Source organism: Crocuta crocuta, unplaced genomic scaffold (assembly GCF_008692635.1).
Source record: "Crocuta crocuta isolate KB4526 unplaced genomic scaffold, BGI_CrCroc_1.0 scaffold197, whole genome shotgun sequence".
Classification (NCBI taxonomy): domain Eukaryota; kingdom Metazoa; phylum Chordata; class Mammalia; order Carnivora; family Hyaenidae; genus Crocuta; species Crocuta crocuta.
Window position 1 is genome coordinate 9,847,675 of NW_027532002.1, and position 13,255 is coordinate 9,860,929.

The window sequence follows — 13,255 nt, forward strand, 5'->3', positions numbered from 1 at the left end:
CCCTTCCTTTCAAGCAGGACACGTTGCCTTGCGTCCCCGTGACCATTCCCCTCAATAACCCGTGTAATCTCACAGAAGTATGATGCATCAGAACTGAAAAACAGGCTGTTGCTTTCTCGTGGTACCAAACCTGGTCATCAGGTCACCGTGGATTTTTCTCTCGGCCTCTTCCCTCAATCCCGCAATCCCACGAAGACCCCTGCCCACCCTCCCCAAATTTTAAACTCAAAACTACCCTTNTCTCGCTGGGGTGTCTGTTTAGCCCTGAACCCCGGGATCGATACATAATACGCTCCATGCCCTTCCCTGGCAAAGAAGCCGACCATTTCTTCCTCCCCTGCACATCCCGGCTGGAAAGGTGGCAGCTCCCCGCTCCAATCCCGGGAGACCCAGGCAAGCTCTTCCCGGCCCGCAGGGAACGGCACCTGGGCGCATGGGCCCCCCAGGAAAGAATAGGGTGGCCGGCTCGCCCGCGGCCGCGGTCCCCACCCCGGNGCCGCCCGGAGCCGCCGGGGAGCCCCGCCCCGCCGCCGCGGAAGATGAGACGCACCCTCCTCCCGCTGGGCTGCAGCGAACGGTACGGCCACCCGGGTGCGCCGCGGCGCCCCGGGGCCCGGGTTCTGCTTCTGCTTCCCCCCGTCCGCCAGATCCGGCTAGGAAGGCAACACCCGCGCCTGCCGGGGCTCCGGAGCTGAAGGTGTGCAAGCGGCACCCTTTGGAATCACCACGTGAAAGCCACCTGGGGTTTGCCAATCCTGCCCCCTTAGTGATGGGAGGATTGATGAATGGGGAGAGAGGGGATAGCTGGTGTGACCGACAAGAAAGGTAAATTGTTAATGGTAGAATCTAGGGGATGGGCACATGGAGTGTTTACTGGAAAATTCTTTCAAGTTTGCTGTATGTTTGAAATTTTTCATAATAAAACTTCTGGGAAAGCGAAATGAGATCGGCCAAGGGGCCTGAATCCTGTCTCCAATGGCACCTTGGGCTGCGTCTCACCCACCTGTTTACATGGAAAACCCCAAGATTCGCTGAAACAGCTCCTGGATGACTACAGGCCAGAATAATAAACGTAGCCTAACACTTCATTTTTCCAGCATGAATTTTCCCATTAGACACAGCCAGCTGCAGATTATCATTCAGGGCCATTCCGGGCCCACCTGAAAATGTGCATGTCTGTCTGCTACACCTAAACTAACTTTGCTAACAAAACGTCTAAATCCACAATGTAATGTCTTAGCTTGGATCCTGAACTTGGAGCTCTGAGCCTTGAAACAACTGGTGTTAAGCAAAATTTAACAGAATCAAATTTAAAAGATCTCATTGGCTTTATTCAGCTATTCATGAATCTGGCAGTATGATTTCTACATAGCAGATAGAAAGGAGCTCTGAAGAGCTGGACAATGTGAAGGATTTTATAGGCAGAAGAGAGTCGAACAAGTGATACTAGCAAAAAGCAGGTTGGTTGTGGCCAGGTTCTTTTCCTGGAGGGTTCAGCAGGGGTCTATCAGGCAGATTACCCGGTCTGTGCTGACCAGGTTATTCCTGATTGACTGGTTTAAGATTCCATTTCTGGGAGATCCTGAAACTGTAATGAAGTCTCAGTTTGGTGAGGTAGGGCCCATTTGGGGCCCTTTGTCTTGTTTTTAATGTTGCTATTTAATCTCTTAAAACTGCACCCAGGTCCTAATACACAAGTAATGTAAACACGATCACTTTTGAAAATCAAACTGAAGTTTATTTTTCAGATGCTTGTTCCTTTGCCCCACAAAGAGAGCGTTGACTGGAAAACAAAATGCTGCGTACATCTAGATCCCAAAAGATTCTGGAAAATTAAAATCTTTCTAAACTTATTGTTGTCAAAGCACAACTTTACAACTGTAGACAGAGCAGCAAAACAAAAATAAAAACAAAAACAAAAAAATTCACAACTTTGGAAAGTCTACAGGAGGTCATTTAAATATCAGTTAGAAGTATGGTCCTAACAAAGAGGAAGACTGTGGAAAGAATTCAGAATAGAATGAAGCAATAATGGGGTATTTCAGTCCACTCCCATGGATGTAGCACCTGGGTGGTGTCACCAGCTTAAGAATTATGTACAGCCTGGGGCGCCTGGGTGGCTTAGTCGGTTAAGCGTCCGACTTTCGCTTAGGTCANTAAAAATAAAATAAAAAGAATTATGTGTAGCCTGAATCTAGGGGACTGAGCTAAGTGACTCCACCTTTTTAGGTTCTGACTTTTTGTTATACCATCAGTAGGCAGGTAAAAAACTTAGGACTTTCCGGTGCTTAAGAAATTCTAGCCAGCTGAGAAAGTTACCATAAAATTGCTTTAAAAAATGTTTTTTATTTATATACTTTAGACAGAGAAGAAGAGTGAGCGGGGGAGTGACACAGAGAAGGAGAGAGAGTCCCAAGCAGGCTCTGCATTGTCAACGTGGCTCACGAACCCACAAACTGTGAGATCACGACCTGAGCTGAAGTCACGAGTCTGACGCTTAACCCACTGAACCACCCAGGTGGCCCCATAAAATTGCTTTTAGGAAGAAATTCTTTTAACTGTCACATCCGGCCGGCCTCAACGGTGGTTACTAGGGCCCAGTTCAAGAATTCAAACCCAGCTTTATCACCTTTCATGTGATCTTGGGAGAATAACTTAAAGTTTCTGGGCCTCAATTTCCTATTTGAAAAAGGAGGATGGTAAGATTAGCACCAGCCACATAGGGTTGTTGTGGGGGTTAAGTGAAATAACCCAGGTATGGGGTGCCAGTTGGTATGAGACCCAGTTGGTAGAGCATGTGACTCTTGATCTTGGGGTCATGGGTTTGAGCCCCACATTGGGTATAGAGATTACTTTAAGAAAAAAAGTAAAATACTTAAAAAAAGTGTTTTTAAAGTAATACAGGTAAATGTCTTGGGACTGTGCTGGGTACATAGCAAGTGCTCAATAAATTATATTTATTATTATAACTTTATTATAACTGTTACTATAATTTGATCGTCTTCTCTAATCTCTTCCATCTCCAAGCTGCCCATAAGGAAGCCACCTCCAACACACTGCCTAGAGCTCAGAAGTCAGAAAGAAGACACTGAGTACTCCATTCCCTGGGAAAATTGCAAAAACTACAGACGGTACGAATGGAAGTTTCCTGGACTCTGTGTTCAGAAATTATGATTGGTTGATACTATACAGAACATTACATTAAAAGGTCTTTAAATTTATATTGAGTTGTGCTGTCTTCTTGAGAAGCACTGTGATATGATATACAGAAGATGGTTTTTGTGATGCATCCAACAATAAGGCCATCAGCAAAAAAAAAAAAATGAAACAAATTGCAAATAATTCTGATTTTGGTTTCTGACCTTACAATCATAATCTGTTTCCAATAGTATGAAGACAGATTAACATGAGTAAAAATAACCACTCCTGACCATCAATCTAACCTGTTTTTTTGAAATACCTCTCTAACGCACCCCTGTCACACTATGACTACAGGAAATTTTTGAGCTTGATTACCTGTTTCTTTTTTTTTTTTTTTTTTTTGTTTTCTAGGAGAGAGAGAGAGAGAGACAGCGTGAGCAGGGGAGGGTCAGAGAGAGAGGGAGTCACAGACTGAAACAGGCTCCAGGCTCTGAGCTGGCAGTCAGCACAGAGCCCGACGCGGGGCTCGAACCCACGAACCGCGAGATCATGACCTGAGCGAAAGTCGGACGCCCAACCGACTAAGCCACCCAGGCGCCCCTTGATTACCTGTTTCTAAGATAAAGGGGTTTAGACTTCTCATCCATCTACCCACCGCTTCATCTTCCTGGACTACCTTTCTCTCAGTTAACGCCACAATTCTCCCAACTTTGGCACTGGCTTGGGCCTGGTCCCTTCCCCGATGCACAGAGACCCAAGTTCCATGCATTTCCCTGTGGTCAGATCCTGGCATCACTCACCCTCTCTCTGCTTTCCATTCTCTTACCTAGCTCTCCACTCTCTCAGAATCCTACAGCACCCTCTTTTCGGTGGTCCAAGATAGTGGTTTTCAAATGTGTTTAGCAAGGGATCCTTTCTTAAAGATGAACCCCCTTCATAAAACAGCAATAAACAGTATTGCATTGCTATACATTACTTGAAGAATTTGATTTTGTAACATTGATCTATTATAAAGAACTCAAGACCACTGGAAGCTGCTTTGGTGAACAGCAACGTTTGAAATCAGGGTTTTGTGAATGATTGTTGGAATCTACTATCAGCACCAACATATAATTTATTCCTGTATTTGATGGCTCACTATTGAAAAAAACCTAATCCACTGAGAGAGGCGTTTGCAAATAGTCACAGTTTGTAAACAGTTTGAGATTTTCCTCAATATAAACTATTCAGAAGTTTGAAAGAGGAATAATGAAAATTTTTGTTTCAAAAATAAAGAACTAAGAATATGTAACACATTCTGGTGCTTTATTGCAAATAGAAAATGCGGGTCAGGGGGGCGCCTGGCTGGCTCAGTCAGAAGAGCATGTGACTTTTGATCTCTGGGTTGTGAGTTTGAGTCCCAAGTTGGGTGTAGATTACTAAAAAAAATAAATAAACTTTAAAAAAAGGAAAGAAAATGCAGATCAGAAGACCAGTAGTTACAGTAGATGTTAACATGCATATAATGGGAATTATCGCCAGATGACAGCTGTGTGTCCACATGTCTTTATACAACAGTATAAAAAAAAACCTCCTGTGTTTCTCCTTTGCTCTCACACGGCTACCACGTCCACAGCACTTCTGACACCAGATGTGTGGGGTTTCCAAGCAACACCAGATGTGTGTCCTATAGTTCCATTCCATCCTGACACTATCCACCTGAAGTCAGTGTCAGATCCCATAGGGTAAGTATTCACTCCCATAAGACTGCCTGCACGTCAGATGCTTCTGGATACTTCCTGATTTATGGTGGTTCAGTTTAGGATTTTTCAACTTCACAATAGCGTAAAAAGGGATACATCTGCAGTGGAAGCTATACTTCCAATTTTGAATGTGGATCTTTTCCTGGGCTGGGGGTAAATGGTATGAACTTCTTCTGTGATGTCGGTCCCTTTCCCCTTGCTAAAGGTTAGGAGGTGCAGTGGAAATTTCCAAGCTTCCAACCACGGTTTGGTCTTTCTGGTGACCAGCTTCCATCTTGAAGCTATCCAGGAGCCCATCCGGGGTTGCATAATTAGAACAAAAGACACTCCAAAGCCTCTTGGAAATTCCAGGGGATTTAGGAGCTCTGTGTCACAAACCAGGCTCAAAACCAAGTATTAGAACAGAAGCTCCCCCAATGTTCTTATCTCTTAGGAAATTACAAGGTTCTTAGGACCCCTGTTCCAGGAACCTGGGGCATACGTGTGTGTGTGTGTGTGTGTGTGTGTGTAATTATTTGTGAGATTAGTTCACAACAACCAACAGAAGCACACACCAGGCAGAGGGGTGGGCTAGTCCTCCACAGGACCCACCCATGGATGCATTCTGCAGTGATGTTCGGTCATTCTCCTCTATCAAGATAGCCAATAGCTTCATTCCCTAAAAGGAAAGAAAAAACAAAAAGTTTTGCATTATTAAAAATTCCATTTTAAAAGCATCGGTTTTAATGGCAGATTTTATTATTATAAACCAAAAAGAATAAATTGGTTTGCTAAAACCGACTGAAACCGAGTAACAAAACTTAGCATCACTGAGCGTATCTTGTACTTAAATCCAGTCCCAAGACGTCTGATTTCCAGGCCTTTGCTATAAAGTGTAATACGGTATAATTAGCACCAACAATCAACCGAAGAGCAAGAGAGCAATGGAGAAGCCACCCTCTTGCATAGAGGAGCTAGTAGAGGTTCCTGCTCTGCCGATGTTCTGGCCTTTATTTTGTACACACGATACTAGTTCTAGAATATGGGTGCATTACAGTCCACAGCCAGGTGGAGGTAATAGAGTGCAGTGGTTATGGTTCCTGAGCCAAAAGCTCTGTTCTCTTCCCAAAGCTTTCACTTAGTAGCCTCATGACCTGGCAAATCACTTCATTTCCAAATCTCACTTTTCTTTTTTCTTTAAAATTTTTAAATTTATTTTCGAGAGAGAGAGAGCGTGAGCAAGGGAGGGTCAAAGAGAGAGGGAGACACAGAATCTGAAGACAGGGATCTGGCGCTGAGCTGTCACCATAGAGCCTGACACAGGGCTCGAACCCATGAACCATGAGATCATGACCTGAGCTGAAGTCGGACGCTTAACCGACTGAGCTACCCAGGTGCCCTTCCAAATCTCACTTTTCTTATCTATGATAGTATCTACCCAAGGGTTGGAATGAAAAGATAGTAGATAAACGTAACTTAGTCCAGTACTGCAATGGAGTGAAAAAAAAAAAAAAAAAAAAGCTTTATAAGCATTACTTAGATACTATTGCTTCTAATGCCCACCTCATCTTTGCTGAATAACTGGTTGCCTAATATGTAAATCTCTTTGTGATAACTCTTGCAGAAGACGATATGATTATCCTCATGTATATAGTTTTCTGTGAACAGGCATACACACCCCTACACTTTTTAAAATAACCAGTCCGTGTATATGCATGAAATATCTCTGAAAGGACACACTTGGATGAGGAGAAAGAGTGAGTTGGGGCCAAGATGGGAGGAAGATTACTCTTCACTCTATATCCTTCTGAACCTTTCAAATATTAGAGAGCACATTCACAAATGTATAAACAAAGTAAGAGACAAGGACAAGACACATGAACAGGCAATTCCACAAAACAAGTACCAACAGCTAATAGACCATAAAAGGAGAATCCATTTTCTAACAGTTAGCTTAGTTAAAAAACTGCAATTGAGAACATCACATGGTGACAACAGATATTTTCATGCTCTGTTCATGAGTGGAAATAGGAAAAACAATTGTGGAGAACGATTTGCCAGGGTCCCGTCAAATCGCGCATACCCTATAGGTCAGCAATACCACTCCCCAGCATCTTTCCTAGACACCCGTACTTGTGTGATTGAGAATACGCACGTGCAAGAATGGATACTGCACCATTGTAACGGCAAGACACTGGCAGCAAGTTCAATGTCCACCAATAAGGGAATGTTTAAATAATCCAGAGCACATGCACAGCAATGTCTATATGCATTGACATCAAAAGATTTTCAAGACATATTAAGTGAAAAAAGAAAAGTGAAAAATTATCTAGTGTGCTACCATTTCTGTAGAAGTTTTAAGCTTATAAAACTTCTTCTGTTGGTAGATAGATAGATAGATAGATAGATATGTATATATGGTCTAGGAGAGCGTTAAATGTTTACAGAGGTTTCCTCTGGGGAAAGGAATGACCCAACATGGCTGCTAGCCTTTTGTGAAATTGTATTAAAAGCTCTCTTCCATCAGGACACTTTATTGCTGTGTGCTGCAAAGCCATCATTAAAAATACGTGAAAACTTACTACCCCATGAGGATCGCCCCCTAGGGTTGTTCAAGGGTACAACGTGCATGATCCTGCTCTGTGCCTATAGAGGACATGCCCTTTATGTGTAAGAACTGAGCTTTTTTGCAGTGAGACTGAGATCAAGTTCTATTCTGAGTTCTATACAAAATACGTTAACAGTTACCTCGGCCACATAGATAAACATCAGGTCGTTTTCAATGTGTTAAAATTTAACAGGTAATGCATTTCAGTGTGCAAAGGCAGCTAAGTGGCAATGTGGTGAGGTCTGTGGGTTAATGTCATTGCCAACATCAGAGACTGACTGCTTCCAAGTGCAAGGAGGATTTGAGCAGGAGCAACCTTGGGTATCAGATGAGATAAGTTAATTACCTCTCAACTCCTTCCTTTTAGATGATAGGAGTGCACTAAATCTTGCATAACAAAGTATCAATTCTCAGTGGCACCAGGTAGCCATTTCCTTGCTTCTTTTCATATTTCAAACATATTATATATGTTTTGGAGGCACCAGGAATTGGTAAAGTATTTGCAGCAATTGCTCATGGCAGCTTAGAATTTTTGCAATATGAAACAATTCAAATTACTGGTAAATTTCTATGGGGGTTTAGATATTCAAGGGTAAAATGTGTTACTGGTTATTTATAGCGGCAACAAAATTGGCACTGAATGTAAAACTGTGAAGAATTTTGTTTGCATGAAAATATTAAATAGTATGTCATTAATTTTTCAAAAAATCAAATCAAAAAGTGTCGGTTTATTTTAAGAAATTTATTTAACAAATTTTATGTTTAGTATATACACTTCACTTTTGCTTTTTTGGTTCTTCAGGTGTGTGTTATGTTTCTGGGGGCTTCTGTGGGTCAGGAATTCAAGTAGGACTCAGCTAGGTGGCTCTTCCACATGTGTGGGCATTCACTTGATTGTATTTGGCTGGTGGCTTGGCTGGTCTCTCTCTCTCTCTCTGATGTAGGTCTCAAGTCACTTAGCCTCTTTAAACTGGTTGCATTTCTTCCCATCTAGAGTGTTCCCCGTTGCAAGCTCCAGCACATGGGGGTCCTAGGAGTCTGCTCAGGTGATTTCCAGAAGAAACCACGGAGTCTCCCAGGAAGAACTTGTCCTTGATGTGAGGCAGACAGGTCTTAAGGCAGCCAATGTGCATCTCTGCAGCCAGGACCTGTCTGCCCATCACAGGGAACTCAGCTTTGCAAGCTGTGCTGGACATTTCTGCCACTGATCCCGCCACTGATCCCGCCAGCTTCTCAAGGTCTATTTTTGCTTTTTATTTATTTTTCTTAAGTTTATTTATTTAGAGAAAGGGAGAGAGAGCACACACGAGCATGTGCGTGTGAGTGGGGGAGGGGTAGAAAGACAAGGGGGGAGAGAGAGAGAGAGAGAGAGAGAGAGAGAGAATCCCAAGCAGGCCCTGCGCAGGGCTCAACTCCTAAACCATGAGATCATGACCTGAGCCCAAATCAAGAACTGACACTTAACTGACTAAGCCACCCATGCACCTTTTTAATTTTTAATAGGTGATAGTGAATGTTTTAGAAGAAGAATAATTTTTGGAAAACAAATGAAACTTTCAACAAAAATATATTCAAATTTTGGCCATTTTGACTGTAGTTACAATTTTCTTTGTTTTGTTTTCCTTTTTTCTTTTTTTGACTATAGTTACATCTTATTTTTAATTCCTTAGATCATTTGTGACAATAGGAAAGTCAAATTGTGCGAAAAATTTTTATTATAGTAATAAAATTAATGATTTAGATAAAATAAAAAAATAACTATGGGATAAATATGCAATAATTTATGAATTGTGGATGTTTATTTTATCCTTATACAAACATCACCAGTCCATCAACAGAATACGAGACATGCCCAATAATTATTAAATTTGGTCATCTTGGGCATTTTATCAAATGCCAATCACATAAAAACCCAACCACGGACACATTTTTCAACTTTGACATTATAAAAGTAGATCTATCAAGGTAGAAGAATTGTATTTCATTTAACAGTTTTCCAGCATGATTTATAATTTGTAAAAATTTAGATATATGATATGTATGTCTCCATTATACACTTGGCGTGGGATCTAAAGACATAAGGGGCACACTTATGAAAAAATATATATATATTTACAGTGTATATAGATAATGCATAATAAAATTAACATCACACCATATATAAATATTATTTCAAGATGCATCATAGACCTAAAGGTGAAAGGTAAAACTCTTAAGTTTATAGATGAACATTTAGGATACTATTTGTTGGTCTTAAAACAGGACACAAAAAGCATTAACCATCAAGAACACAATTTGATAAATTGGACTACCTTAACATTAAGAAGTTCTTTTCCTCAAAGGATACCACTAAAAGAGTGGAGAAATTAACCAGAGTAGAAGATATTTGATATATGAAATCTAACAACAGATTTGTGTCCAGAATATATAAACAACCGCTTCAAACCACTTTTTTAAAGGCCAAACAGCCCAATAAGAAATCGGGCAAAGTCTGAACTTCCCAAAAGATAATATTCAAATGAACAATTAACATAAAGATATAACAAGGTGTTCAGCCTCGTAAGTTTTCAGAGAAATATACATTAAAACTACTGTTTTACTGGAGTAAAACAGACAATAGTAAAATTTTGTTGCGGATGAAAACCAGCTGCAACTCTCATGACCCATTTTGGAAAATCCTTCGGTATCATGTAATAAAGCTGAACATACACATACTATATGGCCACGCAAATGCATTCCTGGATATATGCCCAACATAAATGCACAGATGCGTTCACGGAATATGTATAGGAATGTTCATAGCAACACTATTCATAATATCCCCAAACTGTCAACAACCCAGATGACCATCACCATCAGGAGAGCGAAACTGTGGCATATTCACACTATCCTGACAGTGAATTCACCACTGCCATGTGTAACAATGTGGATGACTCTTATAGCATCATGTTCAGTGAAAGAAGCCAAATACAAGAGTATATAAAATACAAACCAGGCAAAAGTCAGCTGCACAATTATTAGTCATGACAGCGGGCAGTCGTGACTGGAAGGGACATGACCTAATATTCTATTTCTTGATGTAGCTAGTGTTCACACAGGTGCATATGCAGAATGGATGTATACAGGGAGACAAAGGGTCTAATGTGACTCCCCTTGCACATCTTGCGGCTCAGCCCCTGCCCAGCCAATAGACTCTTGCTTATAATCTCCCTCTGTAAAGTCTTTTACTCCCTATAAAGGTTCTTCCCAGGATTCTCTCTAGGAATGGGAAACTGCTGGCTCCTAGTGAAGCACTTTGGTAATTCTCCAGGACTAGGTCCCCAGGGAGGATCACATACCAAACAGTGGTCCACTGTGTGAGATGTCCTCCCCTTACACCCTATAGCACCCCGGAGACATTGCTGAAGTCAAGTCTGTGGTTTTGTTGGACCTGACAGGGGACCTAGCCTCCCATTCATGAGAGTATGTTTTCATTACTTCAGTGTTTGGCAATTTTCTTTTCCCTGCCTCCTGAGTGTTCTGATAAGCATCATTGGAAGACACAGATGGTGCTTCAAGAATTTCCCTGCTCAACATCTACATAAGCATAAATTGCAACCATAAGAACTTGAGCAATAGGACTTCCATGAAGGTCTTCATTCACTACAAGTAGAATTCTCCCCGGGCTAACATGGCCTTGCTTTCCAGTCCTGTGAAGCGTGCTTGAGCCAACAGCAAATGATTTTATAATCCATCAAAGTGGAATAAATGGCTTTCGTGAGCAATCATTCTGCAATCCAAACTAGATATGACTATTGCATTAATTCCTGCAGAGTGATGCTTTTTTCCCCCTCATCTTCTCATATGTACACTTTAAATGCAGCTTCCTGGATGCTGCCAAGCCACTCTGCTCTCCTGATCCAGGGACACAATTGATAACCTACTACGGGCCATGGAGGCATCGTTATCATTATTACTAAAAGCAGTAGCAGGAGCGGGGGCCTGGAGCAAATCAAAAGAAAAAGAATGTAGGATGGAGCAAGGCTCAGGGATGGGTGAGTTAGAGTGCAGTGTATTTTGTGAATATGACTCAATCTTTTTTTAAAAAGAAAACTCGGGGCACCTGGGGAGCTCAGTCGGTTGAGTGTCTGACTCTTGATTTCAGCTCAGGTCATGATATCATAGTTCATGAGCTCAAGCCATGCGTCGGGCTCCACGTTGATGGTGCAGAGCCTGCTTGGGATTCTCTCTCTCTCCCTCTCTCTCTCACAATACATAAATAAACTTAAAAAAAGATAGCTCAAATTTAATGGTTTGTTATTTTATCTGTATGAAAGTATGTTATGTCAAAACATCAGCATCGGCTTCAACTAGTTTGCTTCAAGATAATTATGTCAACAAGGTCACATACTATATTAAAGAGCCTGATTCTTTTCTTTTCTTTTCTTTTGTTATGTTTTCTGATAGCTTTTAAGTCCCATACCTTGCTCTCCCCCTTGCCACATCCTGGCAAGCTGATAAGAAAGTATGGTGCTCCCCCTCTTTTGGCACCAACAGGAAGTTCAAACACACACGGAATCCTTACTTGGCCTTACCCCAAACATAATACCCTCAAGCCAATCTCTTTTCTCTGCTCTCTCAAACCATTTTGACACCTGCTAGGGAGACACCCTACTCTGCCCAGTAAGTAGCAAACCTTTCCATACCCTTTTGGGGGAACGTGTGCCACAATCAGTCTCTACATCCCAACCAAATTCTTAGGTAATTAATTTGTACAGATGTGCTACAGATACACTAGGGTTTAAAATATCCCCAGGAGGGGCCCCTGGGTGGCTCAGTAGATAGAGCAGTTGATTCGATTTCAGTTCATGTCATGATCTCAGGGTCACGAAATTGAGCCCTGTCGCACTCTCCATGTGTGAAGACTGCTTAAGATTCTCTCTGTCTCAGGGCGCCTGGGTGGCTCAGTTGGTTAAGCATTGAACTTTGGCTCAGATCATGATCTTGTGATTCTTGAGTTCGAGCCCCGCATCGGGCTGTCTGCTCTCAACACAGACCCCACCTTGGATCCTCGGTCTCCCTCTCCCTGCCACTCCCCAGCTTGTTCTTTGTCTCTCTCTCTCTCTCTTTCTCTCTGTCTCTCTCTCTCTCAAAATAAATAAATAAACTTAAAAAAAAAGATTCTTTCTCTCTCTCCCTCCCTTCCCCTGCTTATGCTGTCTTTCTCTCTCTCTAATAAAAAATAAATAAACAATAATAAAACAACCCCAAGATGAAGGTCCTCAAAGGAGCTCCATCTATAAGTATAAAAAATGGTGCACCTATATTATGCCCACATCATAATGCTTTGGTTTGTCCCCTACTTGAGAGCAGAACTTCAGCTCCTCCCTTCCCAGACCCCACCCCCGCCCCGGCTGTCTTTGGAAGCCCCCTAACAGGTCCTTATGTGCAACTAAAAACCTTCCAAGCCTCAGTCTCCACCTGGATTCGCCCGTTCTTTCTCTCCTGCTCCAACACTCTCATGTTGCTGCGCTCCGTCCATAAAGTTACTTCCAGGAAGTTCCTGTTGGTTGCTGTGGTAGAGGCAAATTGGGAGAGAAGCTTTATCTCTTTCTTTCTCATGTGAACTTGAGCCCTGACCCAGCCCAGATGTTCTGCCACGTTGCTCTCCAGGGGAGGAGACAGATTACCCCAATCAAACCCACCCGCTGCTGTGTCACTGCTCAGGAGAAGGTCCTTTCCTCAATACAAGCATTTCAGGGACTCAGACAACTTAACAGCTTCAGAATGGTTTCCAGTGAGCTTT

At 42.2% G+C, this 13,255-nt stretch overlaps 1 long non-coding RNA gene across 1 annotated transcript; it reads left to right on the forward strand.

Moving 5' to 3' along the window:
* Positions 1–590: 590 nt before the first annotated feature.
* LOC144241029 (uncharacterized) lies at positions 591–3,221 on the forward strand. The gene is made up of 2 exons (XR_013337943.1): positions 591–825; positions 3,028–3,221. It is a non-coding gene; the product is annotated as an uncharacterized LOC144241029 (long non-coding RNA).
* The last annotated feature ends 10,034 nt before the right edge of the window (positions 3,222–13,255 follow it).